The sequence below is a fragment of the Aulonocara sp. 'chitande type north' Nkhata Bay genome, linkage group LG5 (genome assembly GCF_057382095.1).
Source record: "Aulonocara sp. 'chitande type north' Nkhata Bay isolate Kocher_YH1m ecotype deep benthic linkage group LG5, A_spYH_male_GT1.1, whole genome shotgun sequence".
NCBI classification, from domain to species: domain Eukaryota; kingdom Metazoa; phylum Chordata; class Actinopteri; order Cichliformes; family Cichlidae; genus Aulonocara; species Aulonocara sp. 'chitande type north' Nkhata Bay.
Genome location: NC_141348.1, coordinates 372,477 through 393,659, shown reverse-complemented (window position 1 = coordinate 393,659; position 21,183 = coordinate 372,477). Strand labels below are relative to the sequence as shown.

At 57.4% G+C, this 21,183-nt stretch overlaps 8 non-coding genes and 6 pseudogenes across 8 annotated transcripts; all 14 read right to left on the bottom strand.

Moving 5' to 3' along the window:
- Positions 1-356: 356 nt before the first annotated feature.
- On the bottom strand, positions 357-475 carry LOC147328980 (5S ribosomal RNA; annotated as a pseudogene).
- Positions 476-1,113: 638 nt separating this feature from the next.
- On the bottom strand, positions 1,114-1,232 carry LOC147328979 (5S ribosomal RNA). The gene has a single exon (XR_015129341.1). It is a non-coding gene; the product is annotated as a 5S ribosomal RNA (ribosomal RNA).
- Positions 1,233-2,290: 1,058 nt separating this feature from the next.
- LOC147328978 (5S ribosomal RNA) lies at positions 2,291-2,409 on the bottom strand. The gene has a single exon (XR_015129440.1). It is a non-coding gene; the product is annotated as a 5S ribosomal RNA (ribosomal RNA).
- Positions 2,410-4,126: 1,717 nt separating this feature from the next.
- On the bottom strand, positions 4,127-4,245 carry LOC147328977 (5S ribosomal RNA; annotated as a pseudogene).
- A 638-nt stretch (positions 4,246-4,883) lies between these two features.
- On the bottom strand, positions 4,884-5,002 carry LOC147328976 (5S ribosomal RNA). Its single transcript, XR_015129634.1, has one exon. It is a non-coding gene; the product is annotated as a 5S ribosomal RNA (ribosomal RNA).
- A 1,058-nt stretch (positions 5,003-6,060) lies between these two features.
- Positions 6,061-6,179, bottom strand: LOC147328975 (5S ribosomal RNA). Its single transcript, XR_015129429.1, has one exon. It is a non-coding gene; the product is annotated as a 5S ribosomal RNA (ribosomal RNA).
- Positions 6,180-7,977: 1,798 nt separating this feature from the next.
- Positions 7,978-8,096, bottom strand: LOC147328974 (5S ribosomal RNA; annotated as a pseudogene).
- An 898-nt stretch (positions 8,097-8,994) lies between these two features.
- On the bottom strand, positions 8,995-9,113 carry LOC147328973 (5S ribosomal RNA; annotated as a pseudogene).
- Positions 9,114-10,485: 1,372 nt separating this feature from the next.
- LOC147328972 (5S ribosomal RNA) lies at positions 10,486-10,594 on the bottom strand (annotated as a pseudogene).
- Positions 10,595-12,358: 1,764 nt separating this feature from the next.
- Positions 12,359-12,467, bottom strand: LOC147328971 (5S ribosomal RNA; annotated as a pseudogene).
- A 1,058-nt stretch (positions 12,468-13,525) lies between these two features.
- On the bottom strand, positions 13,526-13,644 carry LOC147328970 (5S ribosomal RNA). Its single transcript, XR_015129653.1, has one exon. It is a non-coding gene; the product is annotated as a 5S ribosomal RNA (ribosomal RNA).
- A 1,097-nt stretch (positions 13,645-14,741) lies between these two features.
- On the bottom strand, positions 14,742-14,860 carry LOC147328969 (5S ribosomal RNA). The gene has a single exon (XR_015129712.1). It is a non-coding gene; the product is annotated as a 5S ribosomal RNA (ribosomal RNA).
- A 1,932-nt stretch (positions 14,861-16,792) lies between these two features.
- Positions 16,793-16,911, bottom strand: LOC147328968 (5S ribosomal RNA). Its single transcript, XR_015129339.1, has one exon. It is a non-coding gene; the product is annotated as a 5S ribosomal RNA (ribosomal RNA).
- A 1,733-nt stretch (positions 16,912-18,644) lies between these two features.
- Positions 18,645-18,763, bottom strand: LOC147328967 (5S ribosomal RNA). Its single transcript, XR_015129282.1, has one exon. It is a non-coding gene; the product is annotated as a 5S ribosomal RNA (ribosomal RNA).
- Positions 18,764-21,183: the final 2,420 nt, after the last annotated feature.

Genomic DNA, 21,183 nt, shown 5'->3' with positions numbered 1-21,183 from the left:
GGCCCTGGTGTGGTGTAAGTGGCCTGAGCAAGAGCCACAGACCATGGTGTGGTGTAATTGGCCTCAATAGCAACTAAGGCCCTGGTGTGGTGTAGGTGGCCTAAGCCAGCAGCCACAGGCCCTGGTGTGGTGTAAGTGGCCTCAGCCAGAGCCACAGGCCCTGACGTGGTGTAAGTGGCCCCAGCCGGTCACTCAGGCCCTGGTGTGGTGTAGGTGGCATCAGCTAGCAGCACAAGACATTGGAAAAGAGCCAAAAGCAATGTCGTTAATGTGCCCTCATTAATGGGCAGCTGATTTTGGTCTTTTAATACACCCCTTCTCTGGATCAAAAGCGGTTCAATGACATGAAAATGAAAAGCTTACAGCACCAGGTATTCCCAGGCAGTCTCCCATCCAAGTACTAACCAAGCCCAGCCCTGCTCAGCTTCCGAGATCAGACGAGGTCAGGCGTGCTCAGGGTGGTATGGCCGTAAGCTGCTGGCCGTAAGCTGCTGGCCCCAGCACAATGTCTCAATTTATGGATTCAGGTGATTAGGTGGCAAGTACCTGAAGTTACGAAGACAATCCTATAACCCTACCTTCATGTTTGCATAATACCCTAACCCAAAGGCTCAGTTTAGCATTTATCCAACAGCACAGGCCCTGGATTGTTGAAGATGGCCTCAGGAACCAGCACAGGGCCTGGTGTGTTGTACATGGCCACAGCTAGCAGCACAGGGCCTGGTTTGGTGAAGATGGCCTCGGCCAGAAGCGCAGGGCCTGGTGTGATGTGAGTGGCCTGAGCAAGAGCCACAGGCCCTGGTGTGGTGTAAGTGGCCTCAGCCAGCAGCCACAGGCCCTGGTGTGGTGTAAGTCGCCTCAGCCAGAACCCACAGGCCCTGGTGTGGTGTAACTGGACTCAGCCAGAGCCACAGCCCCTGATGTGGTGTAAGTGGCCCCAGCCGGTCACTCAGGCCCTGGTGTGGTGTAGGTGGCATAAGCTAGCAGCACAAGACATTGGAAAAGAGCCAAAAGCAATGTGATTAATGTGCCCTTATTAATGGGCAGCTGCTTTTGGTCTTTTAATACACCCCTTCTCTGGATCAAAAGCGGTTCAATGACATGAAAATGAAAGGCTTACAGCACCAGGTATTCCCAGGCAGTCTCCCATCCAAGTACTAACCAAGCCCAGCCCTGCTTAGCTTCCGAGATCAGACGAGGTCGGGCGTGCTCAGGGTGGTATGGCCGTAAGCTGCTGGCCCCAGCACAATGTCTCAATTTATGGATTCAAGTGATTAGGTGGCAAGTACCTGAAGTTACGAAGACAATCCTATAACCATACCTGCATGTTTGCATAATACCCTAACCCAAAGGCTCAGTTTAGCATTTATCCAACAGCACAGGCCCTGGATTGTTGAAGATGGCCTCAGGAACCAGCACAGGGCCTGGTGTGTTGTACATGGCCACAGCTAGCAGCACAGGGCCTGGTTTGGTGAAGATGGCCTCGGCCAGAAGCGCAGGGCCTGGTGTGATGTGAGTGGCCTGAGCAAGAGCCACAGGCCCTGGTGTGGTGTAAGTGGCCTGAGCAAGAGCCACAGGCCCTGGTGTGGTGTAAGTGGCCTCAATAGCAAATAAGGCCCTGGTGTGGTGTAAGTGGCCTCAGCCAGCAGCCACAGGCCCTGGTGTGGTGTAAGTGGCCTCAGCCAGTGCCACAGGCCCTGGTGTGGTGTAAGTGGCCTGAGCAAGAGCCACAGGCCCTGGTGTGGTGTAAGTGGCCTCAGCCAGCAGCCACAGGCCCTGGTGTGGTGTAAGTCGCCTCAGCCAGAAGCCACAGGCACTGGTGTGGTGTAAGTGGCCTCAGCCAGCAGCAAAAGGGCCCTGGTGTGGTGTAAGTCGCCTCAGCCAGCAGCCACAGGCCCTGGTGTGGTGTAGGTGGCCTCAGCCAGCAGCCACAGGCCCTGGTGTGGTGTAAGTGGCCTCAATAGCAACTAAGGCCCTGGTGTGGTGTAAGTGGCTTCAGCCAGCAGCCACAGGCTCTGGTGTGGTGTAACTGGCCTCAGCCAGCAGCCACAGGCCCTGGTGTGGTGTAACTGGCCTCAGCCAGAGCCACAGCCCCTGATGTGGTGTAAGTGGCCCCAGCCGGTCACTCAGGCCCTGGTGTGGTGTAGGTGGCATCAGCTAGCAGCACAAGACATTGGAAAAGAGCCAAAAGCAATATGATTAATGTGCCCTTATTAATGGGTAGCTGCTTTTGGTCTTTTAATACACCCCTTCTCTGGATCAAAAGCGATTCAATGACATGAAAATGAAAGGCTTACAGCACCAGGTATTCCCAGGGAGTCTCCCATCCAAGTACTAACCAAGCCCAGCCCTGCTTAGCTTCCGAGATCAGACGAGGTCGGGCGTGCTCAGGGTGGTATGGCCGTAAGCTGCTGGCCCCAGCACAATGTCTCAATTTATGGATTCAAGTGATTAGGTGGCAAGTACCTGAAGTTACGAAGATAATCCTATAACCATACCTGCATGTTTGCATAATACCCTAACCCAAAGGCTCAGTTTGGCATTTATCCAACAGCACAGGCCCTGGATTGTTGAAGATGGCCTCAGGAACCAGCACAGGGCCTGGTGTGTTGTACATGGCCACAGCAAGCAGCACAGGGCCTGGTTTGGTGAAGATGGCCTCGGCCAGAAGCACAGGGCCTGGTGTGATATGAGTGGCCTCAGCCAGCAGCCACAGGCCCTGGTGTGGTGTAAGTGGCCTCAGCCAGCAGCAAAAGGGCCCTGGTGTGGTGTAAGTGGCCTCAGCCAGCAGCCACAGGCCCTGGTGTGGTGTAAGTGGCCTCAGCCAGCAGCCACAGGCCCTGGTGTGGTGTAAGTGGCCTCAGCCAGCAGCCACAGGCCCTGGTGTGGTGTAAGTGGCCTCAGCCAGTGCCACAGGCCCTGGTGTGGTGTAAGTGGCCTGAGCAAGAGCCACAGACCCTGGTGTGGTGTAATTGGCCTCAATAGCAACTAATGCCCTGGTGTGGTGTAGGTGGCCTCAGCCAGCAGCCACAGGCCCTGGTGTGGTGTAAGTGGCCTGAGCAAGAGCCACAGGCCCTGGTGTGGTGTAAGTGGCCTGAGCAAGAGCCACAGACCCTGGTGTGGTGTAATTGGCCTCAATAGCAACTAATGCCCTGGTGTGGTGTAGGTGGCCTCAGCCAGCAGCCACAGGCCCTGGTGTGGTGAAAGTGGCCTCAGCCAGAGCCACAGGCCCTGATGTGGTGTAAGTGGCCCCAGCCGGTCACTCAGGCCCTTGTGTGGTGTAGGTTGCATCAGCCAGCAGCCACAGGCCCTGGTGTGGTGTAAGTGGCCTCAGCCAGCAGCCACAGGCCCTGGTGTGGTCTAAGTGGCCTCAGCAAGAGCCACAGGCCCTGGTGTGGTGTAAGTGGCCTGAGCAAGAGCCACAGGCCCTGGTGTGGTGTAAGTGGCCTCAATAGCAAATAAGGCCCTGGTGTGGTGTAAGTGGCCAGAAGCGCAGGGCCTGGTGTGATGTGAGTGGCCTGAGCAAGAGCCACAGACCCTGGTGTGGTGTAATTGGCCTCAATAGCAACTAAGGCCCTGGTGTGGTGTATGTGGCCTCAGGCAGCAGCCACAGGCCCTGTTGTGGTGTAACTGGCCTCAGCCAGAGCCACAGGCCCTGATGTGGTGTAAGTGGCCCCAGCCGGTTACTCAGGCCCTGGTGTGATGTAGGTGGCCTCAGCCAGCCGCCACAGGCCCTGGTGTGGTGTAAGTGGCCTCAGCCAGCAGCCACAGGCCCTGGTGTGGTGTAAGTGGCCTGAGCAAGAGCCACAGACCATGGTGTGGTGTAATTGGCCTCAATAGCAACTAAGGCCCTGGTGTGGTGTAGGTGGCCTAAGCCAGCAGCCACAGGCCCTGGTGTGGTGTAAGTGGCCTCAGCCAGAGCCACAGGCCCTGACGTGGTGTAAGTGGCCCCAGCCGGTCACTCAGGCCCTGGTGTGGTGTAGGTGGCATCAGCTAGCAGCACAAGACATTGGAAAAGAGCCAAAAGCAATGTCGTTAATGTGCCCTCATTAATGGGCAGCTGATTTTGGTCTTTTAATACACCCCTTCTCTGGATCAAAAGCGGTTCAATGACATGAAAATGAAAAGCTTACAGCACCAGGTATTCCCAGGCAGTCTCCCATCCAAGTACTAACCAAGCCCAGCCCTGCTCAGCTTCCGAGATCAGACGAGGTCAGGCGTGCTCAGGGTGGTATGGCCGTAAGCTGCTGGCCGTAAGCTGCTGGCCCCAGCACAATGTCTCAATTTATGGATTCAGGTGATTAGGTGGCAAGTACCTGAAGTTACGAAGACAATCCTATAACCCTACCTTCATGTTTGCATAATACCCTAACCCAAAGGCTCAGTTTAGCATTTATCCAACAGCACAGGCCCTGGATTGTTGAAGATGGCCTCAGGAACCAGCACAGGGCCTGGTGTGTTGTACATGGCCACAGCTAGCAGCACAGGGCCTGGTTTGGTGAAGATGGCCTCGGCCAGAAGCGCAGGGCCTGGTGTGATGTGAGTGGCCTGAGCAAGAGCCACAGGCCCTGGTGTGGTGTAAGTGGCCTCAGCCAGCAGCCACAGGCCCTGGTGTGGTGTAAGTCGCCTCAGCCAGAACCCACAGGCCCTGGTGTGGTGTAACTGGACTCAGCCAGAGCCACAGCCCCTGATGTGGTGTAAGTGGCCCCAGCCGGTCACTCAGGCCCTGGTGTGGTGTAGGTGGCATAAGCTAGCAGCACAAGACATTGGAAAAGAGCCAAAAGCAATGTGATTAATGTGCCCTTATTAATGGGCAGCTGCTTTTGGTCTTTTAATACACCCCTTCTCTGGATCAAAAGCGGTTCAATGACATGAAAATGAAAGGCTTACAGCACCAGGTATTCCCCGGCAGTCTCCCATCCAAGTACTAACCAAGCCCAGCCCTGCTTAGCTTCCGAGATCAGACGAGGTCGGGCGTGCTCAGGGTGGTATGGCCGTAAGCTGCTGGCCCCAGCACAATGTCTCAATTTATGGATTCAAGTGATTAGGTGGCAAGTACCTGAAGTTACGAAGACAATCCTATAACCATACCTGCATGTTTGCATAATACCCTAACCCAAAGGCTCAGTTTAGCATTTATCCAACAGCACAGGCCCTGGATTGTTGAAGATGGCCTCAGGAACCAGCACAGGGCCTGGTGTGTTGTACATGGCCACAGCTAGCAGCACAGGGCCTGGTTTGGTGAAGATGGCCTCGGCCAGAAGCGCAGGGCCTGGTGTGATGTGAGTGGCCTGAGCAAGAGCCACAGGCCCTGGTGTGGTGTAAGTGGCCTGAGCAAGAGCCACAGGCCCTGGTGTGGTGTAAGTGGCCTCAATAGCAAATAAGGCCCTGGTGTGGTGTAAGTGGCCTCAGCCAGCAGCCACAGGCCCTGGTGTGGTGTAAGTGGCCTCAGCCAGTGCCACAGGCCCTGGTGTGGTGTAAGTGGCCTGAGCAAGAGCCACAGGCCCTGGTGTGGTGTAAGTGGCCTCAGCCAGCAGCCACAGGCCCTGGTGTGGTGTAAGTCGCCTCAGCCAGAAGCCACAGGCACTGGTGTGGTGTAAGTGGCCTCAGCCAGCAGCAAAAGGGCCCTGGTGTGGTGTAAGTCGCCTCAGCCAGCAGCCACAGGCCCTGGTGTGGTGTAGGTGGCCTCAGCCAGCAGCCACAGGCCCTGGTGTGGTGTAAGTGGCCTCAATAGCAACTAAGGCCCTGGTGTGGTGTAAGTGGCTTCAGCCAGCAGCCACAGGCTCTGGTGTGGTGTAACTGGCCTCAGCCAGCAGCCACAGGCCCTGGTGTGGTGTAACTGGCCTCAGCCAGAGCCACAGCCCCTGATGTGGTGTAAGTGGCCCCAGCCGGTCACTCAGGCCCTGGTGTGGTGTAGGTGGCATCAGCTAGCAGCACAAGACATTGGAAAAGAGCCAAAAGCAATATGATTAATGTGCCCTTATTAATGGGTAGCTGCTTTTGGTCTTTTAATACACCCCTTCTCTGGATCAAAAGCGATTCAATGACATGAAAATGAAAGGCTTACAGCACCAGGTATTCCCAGGGAGTCTCCCATCCAAGTACTAACCAAGCCCAGCCCTGCTTAGCTTCCGAGATCAGACGAGGTCGGGCGTGCTCAGGGTGGTATGGCCGTAAGCTGCTGGCCCCAGCACAATGTCTCAATTTATGGATTCAAGTGATTAGGTGGCAAGTACCTGAAGTTACGAAGATAATCCTATAACCATACCTGCATGTTTGCATAATACCCTAACCCAAAGGCTCAGTTTGGCATTTATCCAACAGCACAGGCCCTGGATTGTTGAAGATGGCCTCAGGAACCAGCACAGGGCCTGGTGTGTTGTACATGGCCACAGCAAGCAGCACAGGGCCTGGTTTGGTGAAGATGGCCTCGGCCAGAAGCACAGGGCCTGGTGTGATATGAGTGGCCTCAGCCAGCAGCCACAGGCCCTGGTGTGGTGTAAGTGGCCTCAGCCAGCAGCAAAAGGGCCCTGGTGTGGTGTAAGTGGCCTCAGCCAGCAGCCACAGGCCCTGGTGTGGTGTAAGTGGCCTCAGCCAGCAGCCACAGGCCCTGGTGTGGTGTAAGTGGCCTCAGCCAGCAGCCACAGGCCCTGGTGTGGTGTAAGTGGCCTCAGCCAGTGCCACAGGCCCTGGTGTGGTGTAAGTGGCCTGAGCAAGAGCCACAGACCCTGGTGTGGTGTAATTGGCCTCAATAGCAACTAAGGCCCTGGTGTGGTGTAGGTGGCCTCAGCCAGCAGCCACAGGCCCTGGTGTGGTGTAAGTGGCCTCAGCCAGCAGCCACAGGCCCTGGTGTGGTCTAAGTTGCCTCAGCCAGAAGCACAGGGCCTGGTGTGATATGAGTGGCCTGAGCAAGAGCCACAGGCCCTGGTGTGGTGTAAGTGGCCTGAGCAAGAGCCACAGGCCCTGGTGTGGTGTAAGTGGCCTCAATAGCAACTAAGGCCCTGGTGTGCTGTAAGTGGCTTCAGCCAGCAGCCACAGGCTCTGGTGTGGTGTAACTGGCCTCAGCCAGCAGCAACAGGCCCTGGTGTGGTGTAAGTCGCCTCAGCAAGCAGCCACAGGCCCTGGTGTGGTGTAGGTTGCCTCAGCCAGCAGCCACAGGCCCTGGTGTGGTGTAAGTGGCCTCAGCCAGCAGCCACAGGCCCTGGTGTGGTCTAAGTGGCCTCAGCAAGAGCCACAGGCCCTGGTGTGGTGTAAGTGGCCTGAGCAAGAGCCACAGGCCCTGGTGTGGTGTAAGTGGCCTCAATAGCAAATAAGGCCCTGGTGTGGTGTAAGTGGCCAGAAGCGCAGGGCCTGGTGTGATGTGAGTGGCCTGAGCAAGAGCCACAGACCCTGGTGTGGTGTAATTGGCCTCAATAGCAACTAAGGCCCTGGTGTGGTGTATGTGGCCTCAGGCAGCAGCCACAGGCCCTGTTGTGGTGTAACTGGCCTCAGCCAGAGCCACAGGCCTTGATGTGGTGTAAGTGGCCCCAGCCGGTTACTCAGGCCCTGGTGTGGTGTAGGTGGCCTCAGCCAGCCGCCACAGGCCCTGGTGTGGTGTAAGTGGCCTCAGCCAGCAGCCACAGGCCCTGGTGTGGTGTAAGTGGCCTGAGCAAGAGCCACAGACCATGGTGTGGTGTAATTGGCCTCAATAGCAACTAAGGCCCTGGTGTGGTGTAGGTGGCCTAAGCCAGCAGCCACAGGCCCTGGTGTGGTGTAAGTGGCCTCAGCCAGAGCCACAGGCCCTGATGTGGTGTAAGTGGCCCCAGCCGGTCACTCAGGCCCTGGTGTGGTGTAGGTGGCATCAGCTAGCAGCACAAGACATTGGAAAAGAGCCAAAAGCAATGTCGTTAATGTGCCCTCATTAATGGGCAGCTGCTTTTGGTCTTTTAATACACCCCTTCTCTGAATCAAAAGCGGTTCAATGACATGAAAATGAAAAGCTTACAGCACCAGGTATTCCCAGGCAGTCTCCCATCCAAGTACTAACCAAGCCCAGCCCTGCTCAGCTTCCGAGATCAGACGAGGTCAGGCGTGCTCAGGGTGGTATGGCCGTAAGCTGCTGGCCCCAGCACAATGTCTCAATTTATGGATTCAGGTGATTAGGTGGCAAGTACCTGAAGTTACGAAGACAATCCTATAACCCTACCTTCATGTTTGCATAATACCCTAACCCAAAGGCTCAGTTTAGCATTTATCCAACAGCACAGGCCCTGGATTGTTGAAGATGGCCTCAGGAACCAGCACAGGGCCTGGTGTGTTGTACATGGCCACAGCTAGCAGCACAGGGCCTGGTTTGGTGAAGATGGCCTCGGCCAGAAGCGCAGGGCCTGGTGTGATGTGAGTGGCCTCAGCCAGCAGCCACAGGCCCTGGTGTGGTGTAAGTCGCCTCAGCCAGAACCCACAGGCCCTGGTGTGGTGTAACTGGACTCAGCCAGAGCCACAGCCCCTGATGTGGTGTAAGTGGCCCCAGCCGGTCACTCAGGCCCTGGTGTGGTGTAAGTGGCCTCAGCCAGCAGCCACAGGCCCTGGTGTGGTGTAAGTGGCCTAAGCCAGTGCCACAGGCCCTGGTGTGGTGTAAGTGGCCTGAGCAAGAGCCACAGGCCCTGGTGTGGTGTAAGTGGCCTGAGCAAGAGCCACAGACCCTGGTGTGGTGTAATTGGCCTCAATAGCAACTAAGGCCCTGGTGTGGTGTAGGTGGCCTCAGCCAGCAGCCACAGGCCCTGGTGTGGTGTAAGTGGCCTCAGCCAGAGCCACAGGCCCTGATGTGGTGTAAGTGGCCTCAGCCGGTCACTCAGGCCCTTGTGTGGTGTAGGTGGCATCAGCTAGCAGCACAAGACATTGGAAAAGAGCCAAAAGCAATGTCGTTAATGTGCCCTCATTAATGGGCAGCTGCTTTTGGTCTTTTAATACACCCCTTCTCTGGATCAAAAGCGGTTCAATGACATGAAAATGAAAGCCTTACAGCACCAGGTATTCCCAGGCGGTCTCCCATCCAAGTACTAACCAAGCCCAGCCCTGCTTAGCTTCCGAGATCAGACGAGGTCGGGCGTGCTTAGGGTGGTATGGCCGTAAGCTGCTGGCCCCAGCACAATGTCTCAATTTATGGATTCAAGTGATTAGGTGGCAAGTACCTGAAGTTACGAAGACAATCCTATAACCATACCTGCATGTTTGCATAATACCCTAACCCAAAGGCTCAGTTTGGCATTTATCCAACAGCACAGGTCCTGGATTGTTGAAGATGGCCTCAGGAACCAGCACAGGGCCTGGTGTGTTGTACATGGCCACAGCAAGCAGCACAGGGCCTGGTTTGGTGAAGATGGCCTCGGCCAGAAGCACAGGGCCTGGTGTGATATGAGTGGCCTGAGCAAGAGCCACAGGCCCTGGTGTGGTGTAAGTGGAATCAGCCAGCAGCCACAGGCCCTGGTGTGGTGTAAGTGGCCTCAGCCAGAGCCACAGGCCCTGGTGTGGTGTAACTGGCCTCAATGGCAAATAAGGCCCTGGTGTGGTGTAAGTGGCCTCAGCCAGAGCCACAGGCCCTGGTGTGGTGTAAGTGGCCTCAATAGCAACTAAGGCCCTGGTGTGGTGTAAGTGGCCTCAGCCAGCAGTCACAGGCCCTGGTGTGGTGTAAGTCGCCTCAGCCAGCAGCCACAGGCTCTGGTGTGGTGTGGTGTAAGTCGCCTCAGCCAGCAGCCACAGGCCCTGGTATGGTGTAAGTGGCCTCAGCCAGCAGCCACAGGCCCTGGTGTGGTTTAACTGGCCTCAGCCAGCAGCCACAGGCCCTGGTGTGGTGTAAGTGGCCTCAGCCAGAGCCACAGGCCCTGATGTGGTGTAAGTCGCCTCAGCTAGCAGCACAGGGCCTGGTTTGGTGAAGATGGCCTCGGCCAGAAGCACAGGGCCTGGTGTGATATGAGTGGCCTGAGCAAGAGCCACAGGCCCTGGTGTGGTGTAAGTGGCCTGAGCAAGAGCCACAGGCCCTGGTGTGGTGTAAGTGGCCTCAATAGCAAATAAGGCCCTGGTGTGGTGTAAGTGGCCTCAGCCAGCAGCCACAGGCCCTGGTGTGGTGTAAGTGGCCTCAGCCAGTGCCACAGGCCCTGGTGTGGTGTAAGTGGCCTGAGCAAGAGCCACAGACCCTGGTGTGGTGTAAATGGCCTCAATAGCAACTAAGGCCCTGGTGTGTTGTATGTGGCCTCAGCCAGCAGCCACAGGCCCTGGTGTGGTGTAAGTGGCCTCAGCCAGAGCCACAGACCCTGATGTGGTGTAAGTGGCCCCAGCCGGTCACTCAGGCCCTGGTGTGGTGTACGTGGCATCAGCTAGCAGCACAAGACATTGGAAAAGAGCCAAAAGCAATGTCGTTAATGTGCCCTCATTAATGGGCAGCTGCTTTTGGTCTTTTAATACACCCCTTTTCTGGATCAAAAGCGGTTCAATGACAGGAAAAGGAAAGGCTTACAGCACCAGGTATTCCCCCATCCAAATACTAACCAAGCCCAGCCCTGCTTAGCTTCCGAGATCAGACGAGGTCGGGCGTGCTGAGGGTGGTATGGCCGTAAGCTGCTGGCCCCAGCACAATGTCTCAATTTATGGATTCAAGTGATTAGGTGGCAAGTACCTGAATTTACGAAGACAATCCTATAACCCTACCTGCATGTTTGCATAATACCCTAACCCAAAGGCTCAGTTTAGCATTTATCCAACAGCACAGGTCCTGGATTGTTGAAGATGGCCTCAGGAACCAGCACAGGGCCTGGTGTGTTGTACATGGCCACAGCAAGCAGCACAGGGCCTGGTTTGGTGAAGATGGCCTCGGCCAGAAGCACAGGGCCTGGTGTGATATGAGTGGCCTGAGCAAGAGCCACAGGCCCTGGTGTGGTGTAAGTGGAATCAGCCAGCAGCCACAGGCCCTGGTGTGGTGTAAGTGGCCTCAGCCAGAGCCACAGGCCCTGGTGTGGTGTAAGTGGCCTCAGCCAGAGCCACAGGCCCTGGTGTGGTGTAAATGGCCTCAATAGCAACTAAGGCCCTGGTGTGGTGTAGGTGGCCTCAGCCAGCAGCCACAGGCTCTGGTGTGGTGTAAGTCGCCTCAGCCAGCAGCCACAGGCCCTGGTATGGTGTAAGTGGCCTCAGCCAGCAGCCACAGGCCCTGGTGTGGTTTAACTGGCCTCAGCCAGCAGCCACAGGCCCTGGTGTGGTGTAAGTGGCCTCAGCCAGAGCCACAGGCCCTGATGTGGTGTAAGTCGCCTCAGCTAGCAGCACAGGGCCTGGTTTGGTGAAGATGGCCTCGGCCAGAAGCACAGGGCCTGGTTTGATATGAGTGGCCTGAGCCAGCAGCCACAGGCCCTGGTGTGGTGTAAGTGGCCTCAGCCAGCAGCCAAAGGCCCTGGTGTGTTGTAAGTGGCCTCAGCCAGCAGCAACAGGCCCTGGTGTGGTGTAAGTGGCCTCAGCCAGAAGCCACAGGCACTGGTGTGGTGTAAGTGGCCTCAGCCAGCAGCAACAGGCCCTGGTGTGGTGTAAGTCGCCTCAGCAAGCAGCCACAGGCCCTGGTTTGGTGTAGGTGGCCTCAGCCAGAGCCACAGGCCCTGATGTGGTGTAAGTGGCCCCAGCCGGTCACTCAGGCCCTGGTGTGGTGTAAGTGGCCTCAATAGCAAATAAGGCCCTGGTGTGGTGTAAGTGGCCTCAGCCAGCAGCCACAGGCCCTGGTGTGGTCTAAGTGGCCTCAGCCAGTGCCACAGGTCCTGGTGTGGTGTAAGTGGCCTGAGCAAGAGCCAAAGACCCTGGTGTGGTGTAATTGGCCTCAATAGCAACTAAGGCCCTGGTGTGGTGTAAGTGGCCTGAGCAAGAGCCACAGGCCCTGGTGTGGTGTAAGTGGCCTCAGCCAGCAGCCACAGGCCCTGGTGTGGTGTAGGTGGCCTCAGCCAGCAGCCACAGGCCCTTGTGTGGTGTAAGTGGCCTCAGCCAGCAGCCACAGGCCCTGGTGTGGTGTAACTGGCCTGAGCAAGAGCCACAGGCCCTGGTGTGGTGTAAGTGGCCTCAGCCAGAGCCACAGGCCCTGGTGTGGTGTAAGTGGCCTCAATAGCAAATAATGCCCTGGTGTGGTGTAAGTGGCCTCAGCCAGAGCCACAGGCCCTGATGTGGTGTAAGTGGCCCCAGCCGGTCAATCAGGCCCTGGTGTGGTGTAGGTGGCATCAGCTAGCAGCACAAGACATTGGAAAACAGCCAAAAGCAATGTCGTTAATGTGCCCTCATTAATGGGCAGCTGCTTTTGGTCTTTTAATACACCCCTTCTCTGGATCAAAAGCGGTTCAATGACAGGAAAAAGAAAGGCTTACAGCACCAGGTATTCCCCCATCCAAGTACTAACCAAGCCCAGCCCTGCTTAGCTTCCGAGATCAGACGAGGTCGGGCGTGCTCAGGGTGGTATGGCCGTAAGCTGCTGGCCCCAGCACAATGTCTCAATTTATGGATTCAAGTGATTAGGTGGCAAGTACCTGAAGTTACGAAGACAATCCTATAACCATACCTGCATGTTTGCATAATACCCTAACCCAAAGGCTCAGTTTAGCATTTATCCAACAGCACAGGCCCTGGATTGTTGAAGATGGCCTCAGGAACCAGCACAGGGCCTGGTGTGTTGTACATGGCCACAGCTAGCAGCACAGGGCCTGGTTTGGTGAAGATGGCCTCGGCCAGAAGAGCAGGGCCTGGTGTGATATGAGTGGCCTGAGCAAGAGCCACAGGCCCTGGTGTGGTGTAAGTGGCCTGAGCAAGAGCCACAGGCCCTGGTGTGGTGTAAGTGGCCTCAGCCAGCAGCCACAGGCCCTGGTGTGGTGTAAGTCACCTCAGCCAGAAGCCACAGTCCCTGGTGTGGTGTAAGTGGCCTCAGCCAGCAGCAACAGGCCCTGGTGTGGTGTAAGTCGCCTCAGCCAGCAGCCACAGGCCCTGGTGTGGTGTAGGTGGCCTCAGCCTGCAGCCACAGGCCCTGGTGTGGTCTAAGTGGCCTCAGCCAGTGCCACAGGCCCTGGTGTGGTGTAAGTGGCCTGAGCAAGAGCCACAGACCCTGGTGTGGTGTAAATGGCCTCAATAGCAACTAAGGCCCTGGTGTGGTGTATGTGGCCTCAGCCAGCAGCCACAGGCCCTGGTGTGGTGTAACTGGCCTCAGCCAGCAGCCACAGGCCCTGGTGTGGTGTAAGTGGCCTCAATAGCAACTAAGGCCCTGGTGTGGTGTAAGTGGCCTCAGTCAGCAGCCACAGGCTCTGGTGTGGTGTAACTGGCCTCAGCCAGCAGCCACAGGCCCTGATGTGGTGTAAGTGGCCCCAGCCGGTCACTCAGGCCCTGGTGTGGTGTAGGTGGCATCAGCTAGCAGCACAAGACATTGGAAAAGAGCCAAAAGCAATGTCGTTAATGTGCCCTCATTAATGGGCAGCTGCTTTTGGTCTTTTAATACACCCCTTTTCTGGATCAAAAGCGGTTCAATGACATGAAAATGAAAGGCTTACAGCACCAAGTATTCCCAGGCAGTCTCCCATCCAAGTACTAACCAAGCCCAGCCCTGCTTAGCTTCCGAGATCAGACGAGGTCGGGCGTGCTCAGGGTGGTATGGCCGTAAGCTGCTGGCCCCAGCACAATGTCTCAATTTATGGATTCAAGTGATTAGGTGGCAAGTACCTGAAGTTACGAAGACAATCCTATAACCATACCTGCATGTTTGCATAATACCCTAACCCAAAGGCTCAGTTTAGCATTTATCCAACAGCACAGGCCCTGGATTGTTGAAGATGGCCTCAGGAACCAGCACAGGGCCTGGTGTGTTGTACATGGCCACAGCTAGCAGCACAGGGCCTGGTTTGGTGAAGATGGCCTCGGCCAGAAGAGCAGGGCCTGGTGTGATATGAGTGGCCTGAGCAAGAGCCACAGGCCCTGGTGTGGTGTAAGTGGCCTGAGCAAGAGCCACAGGCCCTGGTGTGGTGTAAGTGGCCTCAGCCAGCAGCCACAGGCCCTGGTGTGGTGTAAGTCACCTCAGCCAGAAGCCACAGTCCCTGGTGTGGTGTAAGTGGCCTCAGCCAGCAGCAACAGGCCCTGGTGTGGTGTAAGTCGCCTCAGCCAGCAGCCACAGGCCCTGGTGTGGTGTAGGTGGCCTCAGCCTGCAGCCACAGGCCCTGGTGTGGTCTAAGTGGCCTCAGCCAGTGCCACAGGCCCTGGTGTGGTGTAAGTGGCCTGAGCAAGAGCCACAGACCCTGGTGTGGTGTAAATGGCCTCAATAGCAACTAAGGCCCTGGTGTGGTGTATGTGGCCTCAGCCAGCAGCCACAGGCCCTGGTGTGGTGTAACTGGCCTCAGCCAGCAGCCACAGGCCCTGGTGTGGTGTAAGTGGCCTCAATAGCAACTAAGGCCCTGGTGTGGTGTAAGTGGCCTCAGCCAGCAGCCACAGGCTCTGGTGTGGTGTAACTGGCCTCAGCCAGCAGCCACAGGCCCTGGTGTGGTGTAAGTGGCCTCAGCCAGAGCCACAGGCCCTGATGTGGTGTAAGTGGCCCCAGCCGGTCACTTAGGTCCTGGTGTGGTGTAGGTGGCATCAGCTAGCAGCACAAGACATTGGAAAAGAGCCAAAAGGAGTGTCGTTAATGTGCCCTCATTAATGGGCAGCTGCTTTTGGTCTTTTAATACACCCCTTCTCTGGATCAAAAGCGGTTCAATGACATGAAAATGAAAGACTGACAGCACCAGGTATTCCCAGGCAGTCTCCCATCCAAGTACTAACCAAGCCCAGCCCTGCTTAGCTTCCGAGATCAGACGAGGTCGGGTGTGCTCAGGGTGGTATGGCCGTAAGCTGGTGGGCCCAGCACAATGTCTCAATTTATGGATTCAAGTGATTAGGTGGCAAGTACCTGAAGTTATGAAGATAATCCTATAACCATACCTGCATGTTTGCATAATACCCTAACCCAAAGGCTCAGTTTGGCATTTATCCAACAGCACAGGCCCTGGATTGTTGAAGATGGCCTCAGGAACCAGCACAGGGCCTGGTGTGTTGTACATGGCTACAGCAAGCAGCACAGGGCCTGGTTTGGTGAAGATGGCCTCGGCCAGAAGCGCAGGGCCTGGTGTGATGTGAGTGGCCTGAGCAAGAGCCACAGGCCTTGGTGTGGTGTAAGTGGCCTCAGCCAGCAGCCACAGGCCCTGGTGTGGTGTAGGTGGCCTCAGCCAGCAGCCACAGGCCCTGGTGTGGTGTAAGTGGCCTCAGCCAGCAGCCACAGGCCCTGGTGTGGTGTAAGTGGCCTCAGCCAGCAGCCACAGGCCCTGGTGTGGTGTAAGTGGCCTCAGCCAGTGCCACAGGCCCTGGTGTAGTGTAAGTAGCCTGAGCAAGAGCCACAGACCCTGGTGTGGTGTAATTGGCCTCAGCCAGCAGCCACAGGCCCTGGTGTGGTGTAAGTGGCCTGAGCAAGAGCCACAGACCCTGGTGTGGTGTAATTGGCCTCAGCCAGAAGCCACAGGCCCTGGTGTGGTGTAAGTCGCCTCAGCCAGAAGCCACAGGTACTGGTGTGGTGTAAGTGGCCTCAGCCAGCTGCAAAAGGGCCCTGGTGTGGTGTAAGTCGCCTCAGCCAGCAGCCACCGGCCCTGGTGTGGTGTAGGTGGCCTCAGCCAGCAGCCACAGGCCCTGGTGTGGTATAAGTGGCCTCAGCCAGCAGCCACAGGCCCTGGTGTGGTGTAAGTGGCCTCAGCCAGCAGCCACAGGCCCTGGTGTGGTGTAAGTGGCCTCAGCCAGTGCCACAGGCCCTGGTGTGGTGTAAGTGGCCTCAGCCAGTGCCACAGGCCCTGGTGTAGTGTAAGTGGCCTCAGCCAGTGCCACAGGCCCTGGTGTGGTGTAAGTGGCCTCAGCCAGTGCCACAGGCCCTGGTGTGGTGTAAGTGGCCTCAGCCAGCAGCCACAGGCCCTGGTGTGGTGTAAGTGGCCTCAGCCAGTGCCACAGGCCCTGGTGTAGTGTAAGTGGCCTGAGCAAGAGCCACAGACCCTGGTGTGGTGTAATTGGCCTCAGCCAGAAGCCACAGGCCCTGGTGTGGTGTAAGTCGCCTCAGCCAGAAGCCACAGGTACTGGTGTGGTGTAAGTGGCCTCAGCCAGCTGCAAAAGGGCCCTGGTGTGGTGTAAGTCGCCTCAGCCAGCAGCCACCGGCCCTGGTGTGGTGTAGGTGGCCTCAGCCAGCAGCCACAGGCCCTGGTGTGGTATAAGTGGCCTCAGCCAGCAGCCACAGGCCCTGGTGTGGTGTAAGTGGCCTCAGCCAGCAGCCACAGGCCCTGGTGTGGTGTAAGTGGCCTCAGCCAGTGCCACAGGCCCTGGTGTGGTGTAAGTGGCCTGAGCAAGAGCCACAGGCCCTGGTGTGGTGTAAGTGGCCTGAGCAAGAGCCACAGACCCTGGTGTGGTGTAATTGGCCTCAATAGCAACTAATGCCCTGGTGTGGTGTAGGTGGCCTCAGCCAGCAGCCACAGGCCCTGGTGTGGTGTAAGTGGCCTCAGCCAGCAGCCACAGGCCCTGGTGTGGTGTAAGTGGCCTCAGCCAGAGCCACAGGCCCTGATGTGGTGTAAGTGGCCCCAGCCGGTCACTCAGGCCCTTGTGTGGTGTAGGTTGCATCAGCTAGCAGCACAAGACATTGGAAAAAAGCCAAAAGCAATGTCGTTAATGTGCCCTCATTAATGGGCAGATGCTTTTGGTCTTTTAATACACCCCTTCTCTGGATCAAAAGCGGTTCAATGACATGAAAATGAAAGGCTTACAGCACCAGGTATTCCCAGGCAGTCTCCCATCCAAGTACTAACCAAGCCCAGCCCTGCTTAGCTTCCGAGATCAGACGAGGTCGGGCGTGCTCAGGGTGGTATGGCCGTAAGCTGCTGGGCCCAGCACAATGTCTCAATTTATGGATTCAAGTGATTAGGTGGCAAGTACCTGAAGTTACGAAGACAATCCTATAACCATACCTGCATGTTTGCATAATACCCTAACCCAAAGGCTCAGTTTGGCATTTATCCAACAGCACAGGCCCTGGATTGTTGAAGATGGCCTCAGGAACCAGCACAGGGCCTGGTGTGTTGTACATGGCCACAGCAAGCAGCACAGGGCCTGGTTTGGTGAAGATGGCCTCGGCCAGAAGCGCAGGGCCTGGTGTGATGTGAGTGGCCTGCGCAAGAGCCACAGGCCCTGGTGTGGTGTAAGTGGAATCAGCCAGCAGCCACAGGCCCTGGTGTGGTGTAAGTGGCCTCAGCCAGAGCCACAGGCCCTGGTGTGGTGTAACTGGCCTCAATAGCAAATAAGGCCCTGGTGTGGTGTAAGTGGCCTCAGCCAGAGCCACAGGCCCTGGTGTGGTGTAAGTGGCCTCAATAGCAACTAAGGCCCTGGTGTGGTGTAAGTGGCCTCAGCCAGCAGTCACAGGCCCTGGTGTGGTGTAGGTGGCCTCAGCCAGCAGCCACAGGCTCTGGTGTGGTGTAAGTCGCCTCAGCCAGCAGCCACAGGCCCTGGTGTGGTGTAGGTGGCCTCAGCCAGCAGCCACAGGCCCTGGTGTGGTGTAATTGGCCTCAGCCAGCAGCCACAAGCCCTGGTGTGGTGTAAGTGGCCTCAGCCAGCAGCCACAGGCCCTGGTGTGGTGTAAGTGGCCTCAGCCAGTGCCACAGGCCCTGGTGTGGTGTAAGTGGCCTGAGCAAGAGCCACAGAGCCTGGTGTGGTGTAATTGGCCTCAGCCAGCAGCCACAGGCCCTGGTGTGGTGTAAGTCGCCTCAGCCAGAAGCCACAGGCACTGGTGTGGTGTAAGTGGCCTCAGCCAGCAGCAAGAGGGCCCTGGTGTGGTGTAAGTGGCCTCAGCCAGCAGCCACAGGCCCTGGTGTGGTGTAAGTGGCCTCAGCCAGAGCCACAGGCCCTGGTGTGGTGTAACTGGCCTCAATAGCAAATAAGGCCCTGGTGTGGTGTAAGTGGCCTCAGCCAGAGCCACAGGCCCTGGTGTGGTGTAAGTGGCCTCAATAGCAACTAAGGCCCTGGTGTGGTGTAGGTGGCCTCAGCCAGCAGCCACAGGCTCTGGTGTGGTGTAAGTCGCCTCAGCCAGTGCCACAGGCCCTGGTGTGGTGTAAGTGGCCTCAGCCAGCAGCAAAAGGGCCCTGGTGTGGTGTAAGTCGCCTCAGCCAGCAGCCACAGGCCCTGGTGTGGTGTAGGTGGCCTCAGCCAGCAGCCACAGGCACTGGTGTGGTGTAAGTGGCCTCAGCCAGCAGCAAAAGGGCCCTGGTGTGGTGTAAGTGGCCTCAGCCAGCAGCCACAGGCCCTGGTGTGGTGTAGGTGGCCTCAGCCAGCAGCCACAGGCCCTGGTGTGGTGTAAGTGGCCTCAGCCAGCAGCCACAGGCCCTGGTGTGGTGTAAGTGGCCTCAGCCAGCAGCCACAGGCCCTGATGTGGTGTAAGTGGCCCCAGCCGGTCACTTAGGCCCTGGTGTGGTGTAAGTGGCATCAGCTAGCAGCACAAGACATTGGAAAAGAGCCAAAAGCAGTGTCGTTAATGTGCCCTCATTAATGGGCAGCTGCTTTTGGTCTTTTAATACACCCCTTCTCTGGATCAAAAGCGGTTCAATGACATGAAAATGAAAGGCTTACAGCACCAGGTATTCCCAGGCAGTCTCCCATCCAAGTACTAACCAAGCCCAGCCCTGCTTAGCTTCCGAGATCAGACGAGGTCGGGTGTGCTCAGGGTGGTATGGCCGTAAGCTGCTGGCCCCAGCACAATGTCTCAATTTATGAATTCAAGTGATTAGGTGGCAAGTACCTGAAGTTACGAAGACAATCCTATAACCATACCTGCATGTTTGCATAATACCCTAACCCAAAGGCTCAGTTTGGCATTTATCCCACAGCACAGGCCCTGGATTGTTGAAGATGGCCTCAAGAACCAGCACAGGACCTGGTGTGTTTTACATGGCCACAGCAAGCAGCACAGGGCCTGGTTTGGTGAAGATGGCCTCAGCAAGCAGCCACAGGCCCTGGTTTGGTGTAAGTGGCCTCAGCCAGCAGCCACAGGCCCTGGTGTGGTTTAAGTGGCCTCAGCCAGCAGCCACAGGCCCTGGTGTGGTGTAAGTGGCCTCAGCCAGCAGCCACAGGCCCTGGTGTGGTCTAAGTGGCCTCAGCCAGTGCCACAGGCCCTGGTGTGGTGTAAGTGGCCTGAGTAAGAGCCACAGGCCCTGGTGTGGTGTAAGTGGCCTCAGCCAGCAGCCACAGGCCCTGGTGTGGTGTAAGTGGCCTGAGCAAGTGCCACAGGCCCTGGTGTGGTGTAAGTGGCCAAAGCCAGAGCCACAGGCCCTGGTGTGGTGTAAGTGGCCTCAATAGCAAATAAGGCCCTGGTGTGGTGTAAGTGGCCTGAGCAAGAGCCACAGGGCCTGGTTTGGTGAAGATGGCCTCGGCCAGAAGCGCAGGGCCTGGTGTGATGTGAGTGGCCTGAGCAAGAGCCACAGGCCCTGGTGTGGTGTAAGTGGCCTCAGCCAGCAGCCACAGGCCCTGGTGTGGTGTAAGTCACCTCAGCCAGAAGCCACAGGCACTGGTGTGGTGTAAGTGGCCTCAGCCAGCAGCAAAAGGGCCCTGGTGTGGTGTAAGTCACCTCAGCCAGCAGCCACAGGCCCTGGTGTGGTGTAATTGGCCTCAATAGCAACTAAGGCCCTGGTGTGGTGTAAGTGGCCTGAGTAAGAGCCACAGGCCCTGGTGTGGTGTAAGTGGCCTCAGCCAGCAGCCACAGGCCCTGGTGTGGTGTAAGTGGCCTGAGCAAGTGCCACAGGCCCTGGTGTGGTGTAAGTGGCCTGAGCAAGAGCCACAGGGCCTGGTTTGGTGAAGATGGCCTCGGCCAGAAGCGCAGGGCCTGGTGTGATGTGAGTGGCCTGAGCAAGAGCCACAGACCCTGGTGTGGTGTAATTGGCCTCAATAGCAACTAAGGCCCTGGTGTGGTGTAAGTGGCCTGAGTAAGAGCCACAGGCCCTGGTGTGGTGTAAGTGGCCTCAGCCAGCAGCAAAAGGGCCCTGGTGTGGTGTAAGTGGCCTGAGCAAGTGCCACAGGCCCTGGTGTGGTGTAGGTGGTCTCAGCCAGCAGCCACAGGCCGTGGTGTGGTGTAAGTGGCCTCAGCCAGCAGCAACAGGCCGTGGTGTGGTGTAAGTCGCCTCAGCCAGAAGCCACAGGCCCTGGTGTGGTGTAGGTGGTCTCAGCCAGCAGCCACAGTTCCTGGTGTGGTGTAAGTGGCCTCAGCCAGCAGCCACAGGCCCTGGTGTGGTGTAAGTGGCCTCAGCAAGAGCCACAGACCCTGGTGTGGTGTAATTGGCCTAAGCCAGAGCCACAGGCCCTGGTGTGGTGTAAGTGGCCTGAGCAAGAACCACAGGGCCTGGTTTGGTGAAGATGGCCTCGGCCAGAAGCGCAGGGCCTGGTGTGATGTGAGTGGCCTGAGCAAGAGCCACAGGCCCTGGTGTGGTGTAAGTGGCCTCAGCCAGCAGCCACAGGCCCTGGTGTGGTGTAAGTCGCCTCAGCCAGAAGCCACAGGCACTGGTGTGGTGTAAGTGTCCTCAGCCAGCAGCAAAAGGGCCCTGGTGTGGTGTAAGTCGCCTCAGCCAGCAGCCACAGGCCCTGGTGTGGTGTAGGTGGCCTCAGCCAGCAGCCACAGGCCCTGGTGTGGTGTAAGTGGCCTCAGCCAGTGCCACAGGCCCTGGTGTGGTGTAAGTGGCCTGAGCAAGAGCCACAGACCATGGTGTGGTGTAATTGGCCTCAATAGCAACTAAGGCCCTGGTGTGGTGTAAGTGGCCTCAGCCAGCAGCCACAGGCCCTGGTGTGGTGTAGGTGGCCTCAGCCAGCAGCCACAGGCCCTGGTGTGGTGTAGGTGGCCTCAGCCAGCAGCCACAAGCCCTTGTGTGGTGTAAGTGGCCTCAGCCAGCAGCCACAGGCCCTGGTGTGGTGTAAGTGGCCTCAGCCAGTGCCACAGGCCCTGGTGTGGTGTAAGTGGCCTGAGCAAGAGCCACAGACCATGGTGTGGTGTAATTGGCCTCAATAGCAACTAAGGCCCTGGTGTGGTGTAAGTGGCCTCAGCCAGCAGCCACAGGCCCTGGTGTGGTGTAAGTGGCCTCAGCCAGCAGCCACAGGCCCTGGTGTGGTGTAAGTGGC